The sequence below is a fragment of the Crinia signifera genome, chromosome 1 (genome assembly GCF_055691185.1).
Source record: "Crinia signifera chromosome 1, ASM5569118v1, whole genome shotgun sequence".
Classification (NCBI taxonomy): Eukaryota; Metazoa; Chordata; class Amphibia; order Anura; family Myobatrachidae; genus Crinia; species Crinia signifera.
In genome coordinates this window covers 84,338,377-84,353,369 of record NC_139217.1, presented here as the reverse complement: position 1 = coordinate 84,353,369, position 14,993 = coordinate 84,338,377, and the positions used below count along the sequence as shown (strand labels likewise).

At 43.1% G+C, this 14,993-nt stretch overlaps 1 protein-coding gene across 6 annotated transcripts in view; it reads right to left on the bottom strand.

The window, feature by feature from the left end:
* Positions 1-14,525, bottom strand: part of CLOCK (clock circadian regulator) — a 77,011-nt gene extending 62,486 nt beyond the window's left edge. For 2 of the 6 annotated variants that reach the window (XM_083168806.1, XM_083168821.1), the window contains exon 1: positions 14,358-14,525. The gene's annotated coding sequence lies outside the window, so the exon portion shown is untranslated. The remainder of the gene's footprint in view (positions 1-14,357) is intronic. The other 4 variants (XM_083168782.1, XM_083168815.1, XM_083168798.1 and 1 more) reach the window with 3 other exon arrangements.
* Between the last annotated feature and the right edge of the window lie 468 nt (positions 14,526-14,993).

Sequence of the window (14,993 nt, the reverse complement as noted above, 5' to 3'; positions counted from 1 at the left end):
CTTTAGATGGGTTTAGCCGCCATACAAGATTAAACCTCATCTATTTGGGTGAGACAAGCATGATAATTAATAGGCACCTGCACCAATATAATTGCAGTGCCCAAAAGAATGGAGTTCCACCCCCAATCAATTGGGGGTGAATGCTCCCATTTCATACTGGATCCATTCAAAAAATATTATGAAACATTTAATACATACAGCAAAAACATAAATTTAGACAAAAGCAAGAGAACTTCAATAAATGTTGAACACAAACACACACACGTGTTAATAAAATATAATAACATTATTTAAGAAATAATGCTAATAAGTGACGGCAGATTTATTAAGCTTGGTGAAGTGATAAAATGTCTGTTTTTTTATCACCAGACAATCAGCTCCAAACTGTGAAGTTACAAGCTTGGTTTGAAAAATGACAGGTAGGAGCTGATTGGCCGGTGATAAAAACACTTTATCACTTCACCGAGCTTAATAAATCTACCCCTATATTATCAAATACTGAAACAAAAACGACACCGTTCTCTGTGGCCTGTCCAGTTGGCTTATTTTTTGGAAGCGGTTTCTTTGATTCTGACAAGACTGCAACCTTTGAGGAGCATTCTGGACAAATAAACTAACAATGGGAAAGGCCTGTCCTGTATTAGATGTCATATGAAAATGGAGAACAAAACCATGAAGAAGAAATGTAACAGAAGAATCGCAGTAGAGACTTCAAATCAATCGATTGGCTGTATTCAGCAGCAGGATCAACTGTACAGCTCTCTCTCCCCGATGTAATGTCTCTATTGAAGAAGTGAATAGAACCAATTTGTTTCTGGAGTGTGCCATCTCACCATGTAGGTGGGGGAAAGCGCTCTCCTAGCAACAACTTGCTAAAATTAACCTGCACAGCTCTGATAAAACAAAAAAACCCAGAACTGGCTCTCTGTTACATACAGCACACCAGCGTCATCAGATTATATACATGCTGAGCAACAACAACTGCTTTACATCCCAGATCTGCTTGCCCTGGGCACGGACTGAATTACCCAAGAACACAAACACTTCAGCTGCTTCACTACCCATGGTTACAGCAGTACATTGTATATATGAATGCTGGATGACTGGCCGACGGACGGGATCTCGTCGGTCAGTGTACCAACATTGAAATCCCAACTGTTCGATTGCATGACAGTCAGGGACCAGACCAACAGGGGCTATTCTCCCTTGTGGCAGTCCATGACCCACACTGAGGGAGAAAAGAGCCTGTGGCACACACAGCGAACCACCGAGCCCGCAAGGAGCTTTGTCGCATGGTGAGTGTGCGTGGTGATTAACCATGTGGAGCAGCTCCTGCTCATCGTGCCAGATGCACTGCAGTTACGATGCGCCCGGTACTTGTAAGCAGCCCCATAGCCGTACACAGATTTCTGTTGGCACGTCAGCAGTAATCCGCAAATGAATGGCTCTATTACTATAGGCAGCTAGCAGGGGGCACGCATAAGAATTAAACCACCACCCCCCCCAGACTTATGCACTTGTTAACAGTTAGTTTGGTCCATTTTATTCCTTAGCAAACTGCTCCAGCTAGCTTAGGTTTGATGGGTGCCATCTCCAGACTTCATGTTTCAGCTCTTCCCATAGATCAGCGGTTTCCAACCTTTATTCTCTGCCATACCCCTTGACTAGGCTTTTCAATTATGAGTACCCCCTCCTCTCAGTTTGAAATATCCACAGTACTTACAAGTGGAAATAAGCCGTATGCATGTCCTTATATTAAGCAGTAGCGGATGAGTAGTCTGCGGTCAGCAATTGGGTCCCTCCGTGTCTGGCTGTGTACGGTCTCCGGGGTTTGACTAACGCCTGTAGGATTAATGCTGCTGCTTCCTCCACCTGTGTCAGCATGGGACAGACGATCACTAATGTCTGAGGTCAGTGCGGGAAGCTCCCAGTGGATTGCTGGTCAGCCAAAAACATAAAAGATACGCTGATGACGCTGCAGATGGAACCGGAATTGATGCAATGTGATTCGTCTCCATGGCAATGGGAGACTTCTTGTTGTTCTGTCGTTACCAATATTATTTTCAAGTACCCCCAACCGGTTTGCAGAGTTCCCACAGGGGTACACTTACCTCAGGTTGGGAACCACAGTCATAGATGATCATTAGGATTCAGACCAATGCACATAGCAGGACACTTCTAAACAGTCTGGGGTTTTGTTTTTATCCATTCCGGAGTGCTTTTAACGGTGTGTTTTAAAGTGATATGTGACAGAGCTTTCTGTGCAGAATGTTTCACTCCAGACTGCCTTCCTACTGGGTCTTCTTCCGTGGAACCCACTGTTACTCAAAAAGCCTTGGATGGTGCGATAAAACCTGTGGGTCCCAAAGACATCATAGTACCATAGGACTCTTACCAAAGTAAGAGAAGAGTGGAGACTGGAGAGCGGCCCCTGCCCTGCTTACCCTACAGACAACACTGAAATACTGCGCTGAATAGAAGCGGTGAGCGGTAGCATTGTAAATAAGTCACTGACTCATTGTAATGCCACTGGCTGCGGACCCATTCTCTGCTGCGGCCATGGTGCAATGCCATTGGTTTTGACACGGATTATTTTGCCCACCAGTGCGATTACGCATGCTGCATGCATGTGAAGAAGATGGTCCAAGACATTAGCTGGCGGTGTGGCCCGGGGGGCGCATGGCATCCCACCCCCGGCACAACCCGCATCTGCATCCCAGAAAGGGCTGCATGACTCCTCTCCTGTCAATGTAGACATCAACTATTAAAGCCAATTACGGTGCAGTGGGTCCCCGTGGACCCTGGCAATCTGAAAAGTAAGATACGCGCTATAGCACATCATTTTCGATCACTGGAAACACCTGAGTTCACCTTGCATCTCTTTAGATGTTTTCCTTGGCTCTTTTTCTACCACTCTCACTAACCTTCTGCCTAATATGGGGTTGATCCCATATTAAAAAGCTGGGTGCACACCTGTATAATCACACTGGCTGACCAGGTGCTCCCAATCAGCAGATCAGGGTGTCCCCAGCTTGTTCTGCTGCTAATGCGTCTTGAGCAAACAATTTAATTCAGTCCTATGAATTCATAGAAACACATCGCAAGCAGACCTTAACTTGAGCCCCCCCTTTCAGACGTGTGATCTTGCAGCTGACACAGCAACACTGTTTACATGCAACAGAGAGAAATCAGTAAAACAGGACTCTTGACATTCTTAAATAAGGTTTGAATTGTTTAGTATGAGGTTTTCCTGGAAACCTAATGTGCAAGCATCTTCAGTTCACCTTACTAACCTTCTTAGAAGAACCTCCAGTTCACTTCATCCCCACATATATTAACAACATGTTCATGTACAGTACTTATTACAGATAACAAACAAATCATCCATCATTCGTCATGGATTCCAAAGTTACACAACTTTACAAAACTCCACAAGGAACTAAAGATCACACACATGGTTACATTTGACCAGAAAGCTAAAGGTGTTTATCAAAGGGATTTGACCATTTAAAAATAAAACACAGTAGGTCACCAACAGCACAACCAACAGCTCGGATGTAATCCCTTAGATCACAGCAAGTAACCTCAGCTACAGTTTAGAGAATTTTACTTTACACATGTTACAGACAAATATCACCTCAAATAGTAATAAGGGACAGTAATAGGGGCATGCACAGGTTACTCTGCAACTTCTCTGTGACACGGTTGTTCTGTTTTCTGCCTGCTTTACCGAAATAAAACTAAATATTATCCCTAATCTCTAGATACAACACCTACATTTCCTTTGCAGCCAGGCTACAGACTAATACGCACAATTAACAACACAAATCCTCCTTATAAGTATGTGAAATAAAAGGAGTATATTAAATAAACCAGCTGAGGTACCCAGCATTACTTGACCTTGATCCTTTTGTTTTAAGCTTAACCGCTCGCCATGCCCATGTCTGTGGTGGGCTCCCGGATCTGACCCACAGTTTTTATTCTTAAACCTAGTGTTCATTCTAGCACCCGATATCTTTGAATACCCATGCAGTTCCTCTTCCCTGCCTGGGGTGTCGCTGTCTGCTGTAGTGCTTCTAGCACAATGTGGTCTGTATACAGTATTCATTCGCAGTAATTCCATAAGCACTCGGTTTGCACTTTCTCTAGGATACATGCTGAATTAGGCCCATGAGCAGGAGGACACATCATAACCTTAAGTTTCATGACTGCACGACAGGTTGGTAAAGGGGTGTAAGGTAGGACTCTATCAGAAAAGAATATTTTGATATTTTGTTACAGGTAATCAAGGTCTGGATAACCAGGAGAGTAATTTGGCTGACTGCCGAGTGACACAGTATTTCAGCAGAAGTCACTCCTACATCCTTTGTCAGTCACATTACTGAAAATCCGGCGTGGCGTACAAGACATGAATTAGTGGAATTGTACTATTATTATTTTCTGTGAAAGGCTGCTGCCAACACCCACTGTCAGACATCACATGCCGCCCCCTACTGCTCCGAGGCATAGGTGACTCAGGGAAGGAACAATAATAGACGTGCTTGGTACGGTTATCTTCGCAGGCCATTCATACAGTATCATCAACTATTGTATATATTAATTACATATTACCTGTATTCCTTTACCGTCATTCCAATTTAGTCACTAGCATTTGGGTGGGGGATTCAGCACCTAGTAATCAGCTCCTGTCATTCTTCTTACAGTCTGTAACGTGGCAGTAAGGAGCTAATGGCTGGTACTTTATCTGTGTCGTCTTTACCTCTCTCCAGGCTTGCATAAATCTCTACCTTAATGTGCATTAAGTTCAAGTGAAGTGTAACGATCAGAACTGCCCTAAGTGGGAATTAGAGGTGCTATTACAATAGAACGCACGGTTATGAAAAGGGAATAAAACAGGAAGTCACATGACGTCAGCGCCCGCCCCGTATTCAGCGATCTGCGGCAGAAATAAGTCAGTTTAGAGTCACTGATTTCCGAAGGGGAGAAAAATCATTTGATGTCGCCGACCATCAAATGATTTCTCTCCACTTAGGCCACATGCGAGGGGATGTGTTCTCATACACCTCCACTTGGCATGCTAGCGCGGGGATGCGGACGGCGCTGACATGTTCGCTAGGCTGCGAGTATATGCAGGTCTGAATCAGGCCCAAAGTGCAGACTTGTCTCCCTTTTTATTTTGTGCAATTGTAAAATAGGCAGTTAAAAAAAACAAAAAAAAAACAAAAAAAACAATCTATTCTATTCTTATCTATAGTGTTCATTCTAGCACCCGCTATCTTTGAAAACCCCTGCAATTCCTCTTCCCTGCCTGGGGTGTCGCTGTCTGCTGTGGTGTTTCTAGCACAGGTCTGGTTTGCATATCAGTGCTAATATACAGACCACACTGTGCTAGAAGCACTACAGCAGACAGCGACACCCCAGGCAGGGAAGAGGAACTGCAGGGGTTTTCAAAGATAGCAGGTGCTAGAATGAACACTAATCTAGATACTGAAAAGGAACAAAAATGATCAGTGCCTAGGGAATCCGATCTGTTATGTACTTGAAAGACATAACAGCTAAAAACCTACTGGGGACATCTGTATCTGGCACCACTGGGGACATGATATGTAACTGCCACTAAATATGTGCAAGACAATGATTGCTTGGCATTCACATTCAGTGCCTGAGATAGGATACAAACTTTGTTTCATATTTTAAAACCTTGTTTCATGCACAAATAATATATAATTGTGTGTACTTCAAGTGTTTGGTGTGTTTATACAACACATAAATGCAAGATACCTCACTGAAATATAAAAATATTCCAAAATACAGAATAATCCGTTATCCAAAATTCTTCTCGTCCCGAGCATTTTGGATACTAAACCTGTACTACTGGCCTGAATGATGCAGTGGGCAAGGCAGACGGAGGAAGGCTGTAACGTTGTGACATAGGAAGAACCTAGCGGGTCAGAGTCAACTAGAATTTGTGGTAGAGAGGGTAGGGCACCAGGTGTCCCGTGAAGGTGCCTAGGGAGGAGTAGAATTGCAGAGCTGCAGTTAGTGTCAGGGGTTGTCAGACCCCTGGTACAGAAAAGGGTATAACTGCGCTATATCTAAAAACACATGCAACAGCTGGAACTAAAAAGTAAAGGGAATTTATTAAGACATATTTAAAACGTTTTTACTGTAAAATCAGTGATACCATATATGGAGTAAATGAATGTGCGGATATAGTCCCGTTTGGATAATGTGTCCAATGTCCGTTCCTAGGATGCCTCCCTGTGTACTTCCACAGATTATGAGCCAAGAGTGGATTAATTTAGGGAGAAGAAACTGCGTTCTCCACCGTGGGGGTGCGTGATTTAGGTGTCCCGTCTGTCAGAAGGCTGGCTTGTTCAGATCTCGATATGGATATGGCTGTGGGAAAGAGGGAAGGCTGGTCCGGTCAATGTATTGGCAAAGTATTGTAATCCAAATGGGTGGGTGTAATCCACCCATTTTGATTACAATACTTTGCCAATAACAAAAATAGACTGTGCAGGCAAGACTTTATTAGTACAGGCCTGTACTATATAGTCTAAACCAAGTGCGCCGTGCGATTTGATCCTAATTGAATCGGTATTGAACAGAAAATGTGCTTCAGGAAAGTTGACTAAATGTAATAAGATTAGCCATACCTATATAAGATCATTGCTAATGTTGACAGCCATCCAGTTTCTTTAAGAACTAAAGCTATTATCAAATTAACATTTATAATACATGGATATTCTTTGGAAGATGAATCCTCACATTGTTATGGAACTAATCTTTTCAACTACAATGGAAGAGTAAACAAAAGTACAATTAAAAGGGATTTGGGAAACGATCCAATATTGTTAACGATTTCCTCAGAACTCCAGGCCAAACAATTTAGTATCAAATAGTGAACCATTGTACAAACGATTACACACGAACGATCAACAGTTAACGATGGTGGAGGGGAGTGGGAGCCAGCCAATCAGCTTTTACCAAATCGTTCATTGGGCATACACATGAAACAATTTACACACACTGTAAAAGATTGGTCTAAGATCTTTCTGCAGGCTTAACCGATCACAGACCTCCATTAACGAACTGTGGATACGCGCATAGGCATCGATATCATTCATACACACAGAACGATTTGAATGATTGGTCGCTCCAATCGATCAGGAAGGCCCACTTTGTATGCCAAATCATTTTATGTTTATGCACCTTAAGGGTCTAGGGCAGGGCTGGGCAACACCGGCCCTCCAGATGTTGATGAACTACACATCCCAGCATGCCTTGCATCAGTTTCAGCATGGCCACATAGCAAAAGTAATGCAAAGCATCCTGGGATGTGAAGTTCATTAACATCTGGAGTGCCGGTTTTGCCCAGCCCTGGTCTAGGGCCTTGATGGCTAACCTTGACATCCCAGCATGCTCTGCGTCAGATGTAGCATGGCCAAAATAGCAAAACTGAAGCAGAGCATGCTGGGATGTGTAGTTTAAAAACATCTGGAGTGTCAAGGTTAGCCATCAAGGGTTTAGGCCAGGCATGTCCAACCTGCGGCCCTCCAGATGTGCTAAAACTACACATCCCAGCATGCATTGCCATCATTCTAGCATTCCCTAATAGCCAAATTGTGGCAAGGCATTCTGGGATGTGTAGTTTTAGCACATCTGGAGGGCCGCAGGTTGGACATGCCTGGTTTAGGCCATGGGTCTTCAAACTGTGGCCCTCCAGATGTTGTGGAACTACATGTCCCAGCATGCCCTGACCGTTTTGGCATGCTCTTATAGGAAAAAATGTGGCAATGCATGTTGGAACATGTAGTTTCACAACATCTGGAGGGCCACAGGTTGAAGACCCATGGTTTAGGCCAGGCATGTCCGACGTTGGCCCTCCAGATGTTGTGAAACTACACATCCCAGCATGCTTTGCCACAGTTTTGCTATTAGAGAATGCTAAAACTATTGCAAAGCATGCTGGGATGTGTAGTTTCAAAACATCTGGAGGGCCAACGTTGGACATGCCTAGTTTAGGCTATGTGGTAGGCACCTACCCCATTTTCAAATTAGATGTATAAATGCTTAGTGAATTATGGATTTATAACTTTATACATAGGAATTGTTAGCTATTGCTTGTGTAGACCGTCACACAGGCAGGTAATATGGTTGTCAGATTTTGATTGGATATAACTGATTGATTAAAGATTACAATCTGCATATGTTTTCATACCTACTGCATGGCCCCTAGTGATCTGCTTATCTGCCCACCATACAGCCTGATCATTAAATGAACATACTTATACTAAATTGACCCCATGTATGCAAGACAAGAGATATATGTAAAGTATGGTGCCAAACACCAGTACAATATTATTCTAAAGAATGTCAGTCAAAAAATAATTTCCTAATGTGATGCATACAGATGGGACCACGGTAAAGCCCCATATTATATTGCAGCAGGGACACCTTGCATCCATTCTGATTTAGAAAGAACTTTATTTTTCCATTGCAGGATGTGTCTCCCGCTAAACTACATACTGTGGATGATCCGGGATTATTTGTCTTATTATAAAATTAGTAATCACGAGCCACTCGAACATTTTGTGCCTTTTCAATGATGTGCTGCATGTGACATGAAGAAACAGAAAAACAATAGGTCTCCACACAATGCCAGCAATAGGCAAGAAGGCACAGCTTGTTACCAACTAAAGAGCTTTTTATTTTTGTTTGTTAGGGAGGGAGGGGGGGGGGGGGTTGTCCTAAATAAAATAAAAAGGTTGGGATTAGAAAAACGAGGCCCCAGTACTGAAAAGCAGTTACTACCAAACGCCTAGGAACAGCCTTATGGTGTGTACACACGGTAGATATGCCATGCTATGCGAGTCCCAATACGATCAGATCGTATCGGGACTCGCATAGCACGGCATGCATGCAGTGGCACAATTCCGACTATATAGTGCAGATCTGCACTATATAGTCAATGCAGCCAAGACTATCTGTCTTGCGATACGTGAACGCGCATCGGGATCTGCATGCGATGCCGACACAATGTTGACTATATCGTCAACATCGGAAGGCATATCTCACCGTGTGTACACACCATTAGATGGATGAGTTCACGCAAGTGTAAACTAAGGCCCTTATTCAGATCTGATTGCAGTAGAAATCTGTTCTCACATGGGCAAAACCATATGCACTGCAGGTGGGACAGATGTAACATGTGCAGAGAGCTAAATTTGGGTGGAGTGTGTTGAAACTGAAATCTAAATTGCAGTGTAAAAATAATGCAGCCAGTATTTACCCTGCACAGAAACAAAATAACTCACCCAAATCTAATGCTGCCCATACACTTGTGCGATCGGATTCGATGCGACATCGCAGTGCGATTACATCCAACCCGATCGCATCTTGTGGTGCTAAAGTGCCCCCTTTGCAGCACCCGATGTCGCATGCCATCTTGAGATGGCACATTAGGTGCTGGAAGAAGGCGGGCAGAGGGCGGCGTTATGTAGCGCAAGAAGCGCTAACGGGCGGCGGGGGTCAGTCAGCGGTGGCAGCAGAATTGTTTAAGGGCTGCCCAGTTTTTTAAGTACTTCTGCCACCACCACTGACTGACCCCCGCCATCCACTAGCGCTACTTCTTGCGCTACAAAACACTGCCGTCTCCCACGCCATCAGCGGTCCCTCCGGCCCCCTCTCCCCATGCCGATGGAAAAGCTTTCCCTCCACCCCTCACCTGCGGATTGCATTCGAGCATCGCATGTGGTTAAAAACCACATGCGATTGCTCCTGCAGTTTGATAAATATTATGTGCAACACATAAGATCTTGAGACTCGACATTCGACCAGCGTATCGCGTCAAATGTCCCGTTAAAAATGCATACAATCATTCCATTTATCAGCCAGATGTGGTCGAAATTGAATGATTGCATGCAATCCCTCACAGGTGTATGGGCAGCATAACTCTCTCTGCACATCTTACATCTGCCCCACCTGCAGTGCACATGGTTTTGCCCATTTTGAGAACAAATTTGTACTGCGATCAGATCTGAATAAGGGCCTAAATCCGACCAGCACACAGATTCCTAGACTGGTTAAAGCACACAGTAATGACTTTCTTTTGATGCTTAGTCTGTAATGTAGAAATCTGTATTACACCGATTTTATAGCGGTTTCTGTAAGACGTCCATAAATGTACGTACTGTGCAGGTGTTAATGTGATCGCTGCAAGTGAGGACAAGGTGACAGGTGACGATGTCAGGAGGCCTCAGACATTGCTAAATAGGGGGCCTTCAATAGCACACACTGTTGGTAAGCGAGGAAGATTGCAAGGTCAACTCAATCTCTGTATGAAACAAAGTTCACCTCATTATCAAAGATACATTTTACAGTTGCCCTAAGTCAGGCATGTCCAACCTGCGGCCCTCCAGCTGTTGTGAAACTACACATCCCAGCATGCCTTGCAATAGTTTTAGCATTCCCTAATAGCAATATTATGGCAAGGCATGCTGGGATGTGTAGCTGGAGGGCCGCAGGTTGGACATGCCTGACCTAAGTGATTCTATAAAATCTTCAAATACTTAAGGGCATTCTTACTCAGAAATATATAAACAAATATGTATTTAGTCATTATGTAGACATTAAAATGGGTCGATTCAACTGTTTGACTGAGTTAAGCGGTCATCTAAAGCTATTCAATTATTTAGTGTGACCAGTCCCTTGGCTGCATGTATAGAGGATTGTTGCTCACACCCTCCTAAGTTACCCACAGAAGTCCAGGATACACAGGGCTTCAGGGTTGGTTGATAGTGCCAAGAGTGCAGCAACTGCAGGGCAGGAGAAGCTGCTCAGCACAGCCAATCCAATGAATTCACGTGCAAGAATGTGCCAGTTGCCACCAATGCGGTCTGGTCTAGCAAAACAACAGAATAGCTCCTGAACATTTCACATGGAACAATTCAATTATTTTTCTGTTTGGACGGTCATTAGTATTTAACATGTCTTAGATACCCCTCAAAGTACCAGGTTCAGGACCAGATGTACTAAGCTTAAAAAAAAAAGTGATAAAAAGGAGAGTGATAAACAACCAGCCAATCAGCTCCTACCTGTCATGTCACAGGCTGGGTTTCAAAAATGACAGATAGGAGCTGATTGGCTTGCTGTTTATCACTCTCCATTTTAATCACTTTTGAAGCTTGATACATCTGGCCCTTAGCCATGCAAAATGTTCTGTTTTGCACCCCCTAGTTGTAGCTGTGGTGGAAAACCACTGAATCGGATTTGTTTACAGCAACCTACACAGGTGTACAATAAATCTGCATGGGTGAGTATACCGTATATCTAAAGTACTGCATTGAGTTTGCACAACCAGGATGCCCATCATAATACCAACATCAAAGGAGAACATGACAAAAAGAGAATAAATGATAGAATACAGTTGCTATTAAAAAAGGCGTATTATAGCCCCCTCCCAACCACTAAATATGACTTTTCAGCACAGCAAAGTAGAGGCCTCCAGGATAAAGTCCCCATGTGGGAAGAAAAGCGTTGGTGAGTTGTGTTCCAGTCGGATGCAGTGAAGGAAATAAGCTTTACACCAAAGGACAGCAGTGCAGGAAATCCAGTATCCAGTAGCTGAGACTGGACATTTGAACTGAGCCTTTTAAGAACTGACTAAACCCAGTTCTATTGATCCCGGTAATTACGCACCACTGCCCCCGATGTTTATGAATTTATGGAAAATTAATGCACTTTATTCTTTGCACAGTGCAATTTTAAACAATACAGTTTTATATGTTTTTGTGTGTATATAAAGACATTTTTACTGTACTTCACTATATGACACTCCTTTCTTTCATGTAAAATCCACGGTGAAGTGACATTATATGGATTCAACAACTAAGAAAAGAAAGAGCACCCGATAGGTTATATATTCCAATTTCTGTTTTTATTAGCCTCCAGGATAATATATCTTATTCCTTGGCAGTCAAGTATGAAATAAAATGTAATGCAAAGTCACTTATTGTCTACTACTTTGATAGGCGCCAATTCTTTAAAAAAAAAAAAAAAAGCAATCTATGATAAATTATACTCTGTATATCCAATAATAGTAAAATGTTCAGTACAGGAACTCGTCAGGCAGGTTTTTATTTTTTTAATGGAAGTGTATTAAGTTTATTGCGATCCTTGGTTTTAAAGTAAAATAATGGGCCAGGAGACACATTGCCCTGACAGAAGCAATCTGTGGAATCTTCAAGGTGTATCAGGCCATTGTGCGATTCCCCCTTCAGCATGTTATGCAGGTGTCATCACCAAAAATAACAGCTGTTTTATCCCATAGTGAACTGTCAGCAAAGAAACAATGAGTATATTTTATCCAGTACACTGGTGTTTTTATTTTCAAAAAACCCTTCAGAAATTGTCGTGTTGTGTCTTTTTTTTTTTTAATTACGATTTAATTAGGTCAAGGAGATCTATTTAAAACACATCCAAAATACTTTTTTTTTTAATGTGTAAACATCTGTAAAATATTGTGGGTTTTTTTTGCCAAACATTGAAACATTACCATTAAAATAACAGGACATCACGAGTGTGATTTCCTCAGCATCTGTCAGGTAAACACTAGTGGGCAGAGAGTAGGTCAGATTACAAGTAGATGTTCCTCTTTGCAGCCGCGCTAACCAATCAGATGCATGGCAGGCACTAGAGGAGGGTACTGGTAAGCTAAGGGGCCGACAGGTCCATTGTGATTGACAGCTGCTAGAAGCATATCATCTGGCAGCCAGCCAATCGATTTCTGACCTGTCGCATTGTTTGCAAATAACGTGACCACGCTAAATAGGTGGTTAACCACAAGCTACCCTGGCGTTCCCTCATGGACACTTTTAATACACCAAAAAAAAAAAAAAAAAAAAAAGGAGGTTATGCAAGAGCAATAAAAAGTAAAAAAAATGTCAAAAACCTGCTGTAGCATATAAAAACGGTACTTGTATAGTTTCACGGCGCCCGATATATCGGCTGCAATAGCAGCCGATATATCGGATGCGATATATCGGGCGCTGGGAAACTACACAAGTACCATAAAAACATATTCGGATCCCAGACTAATTTACAGTAAAGGTGGCCATACACACGCAGATTTATCTTCAGATCTGGCTGGTTGGAACAAAAACATGTTCATGGATGAGAGCAAATGACAGTTGACCATTTGCTAGGAAATGCTGGAAAACTGACAAACTGTCACTCTTCCATAACCATGTTTTTGTTCCAACCAGCCAGATCTGAAGATAAATCTCACTAGTGTATGGGCACCTTAAAGCCTTACCTACTTAAGCATCTGTGAGTAAAATTTTCAGAAACAATCGAGAGGTGGAATCATCCTGGTGATATTTGCCAGTTGCTTAATTCTGTCTATATTTCCTGTACTGCCTGGATTACCCTATCATAACCCAACCACTCCACATAGCAGAATGAATGGGGAGCCATCATTACGGAGTGCTATTTATAGAAGATAAATTTTGCTGATTATGATCATTTATTTATATGGCGCTTCAAGGGGTCAGCTGTGCCTTGCAGAGTTTATGAGCAGAAAAAAGTATAAAGACAAGAAAAACGGAAGACTTACAACATGAAACCTTTGCGTAAAATGGGATAAAAGGTTTGCTGTCACTATTGGCAACGGTAATGAGATGATGGAGGGAAGCAAAAGTATGAGGGCCCTGCTCATGAGAGCTTACACTCTAAAATATAGAGATTAAAAACACAAGTGATTGAACGCTCTACTTGGGCAAAGCTGGCATTTCCTTAAACAAACATCATGCCCACAAAATTACACCTATATAAATGTTTAACCTTTTAAACACATCAAAGTCCAGATTTGCTGCAACAGGTACATAAATACAGACCCGCTGCTTTATACGTGGTGCTATATAGAATGGCAAGACTGTTTTTACAGATAGCTGACCATCTGTATATATATATATATATATATATATATATATATATATATATATATATATATATATATATATATATATATATATATATATATATATAAATAAATGCAAATAACCCAGAACATATATAGCACATCCCTGGACAGACGAATCAGTGTGTAATCAGAGATTGTGTCTCAGTCACTGCACACACTTGCCAAGCACGAATCTGCAGAACATGCACCAGCCATTGCACCCCAGTGACACATGACAGGGGGTGTGGGCTACTGGTGGTCCTCTCTGGGAGAAGCAGCGAAGTTGTATCACATCCAGGGGAGTCAGGGTGTTATATACCCAAAGTATTACACAAGGATAACACGCCCCCCACAATGCTGGCAGCAATGCATGCACGCAGAGCAGCAGCCTTACCTCACCATAGAGCAGAAGCAGCAGTAGTGGGGGTATCTCCAGGGATGGCAGCCCAGGCCCACGTCCCCGCTCAGAGCGCTGATGTGATGACAATCGCTGTGTACGCACCGATCAGTAGCTCACTCCTCCACCATCACTAGTGCGGCGGCCTTGCGCATGCGCAGCCCAGCCCAGGAAGCAGCGGCGGCCACAGGGAGATCCTGGGACACAACGGGAAAAGCGGCTTCTGCGCATGCGTCAGTGGGTCCCATCTACGTCACTGCGTCCCCTCCTGTCAGGCTGGCTGTCAGTGCTGCCTCTGAGTGAGATGTGCTCGCTGTTCAGTCCCAGTAGCAGTAGGTGCATGTAACCTGTGTATAGCTGCAGTCTACTGCCTAATTCTGCAGGCCAAAAGTTGGACATTGCAAGAGTTCTAGCATTGGGAGGCCCACTATAGGGCAACAGTGAAAAGGATGAAACAACAAAAAGTTCGACATGGGCAAAAGATTGACACGAGCAATCGGTTAACATGGAAATTGTCAACACCGGCAATGGTCAACATGAGGTTTTTTTTTTTGTGTGTCGACATGGACCCCAGTTAGTGTAACGTGTACCCTCACATTAAGCGCTTCGCTCGCCAGGCACTTTACCACTCCC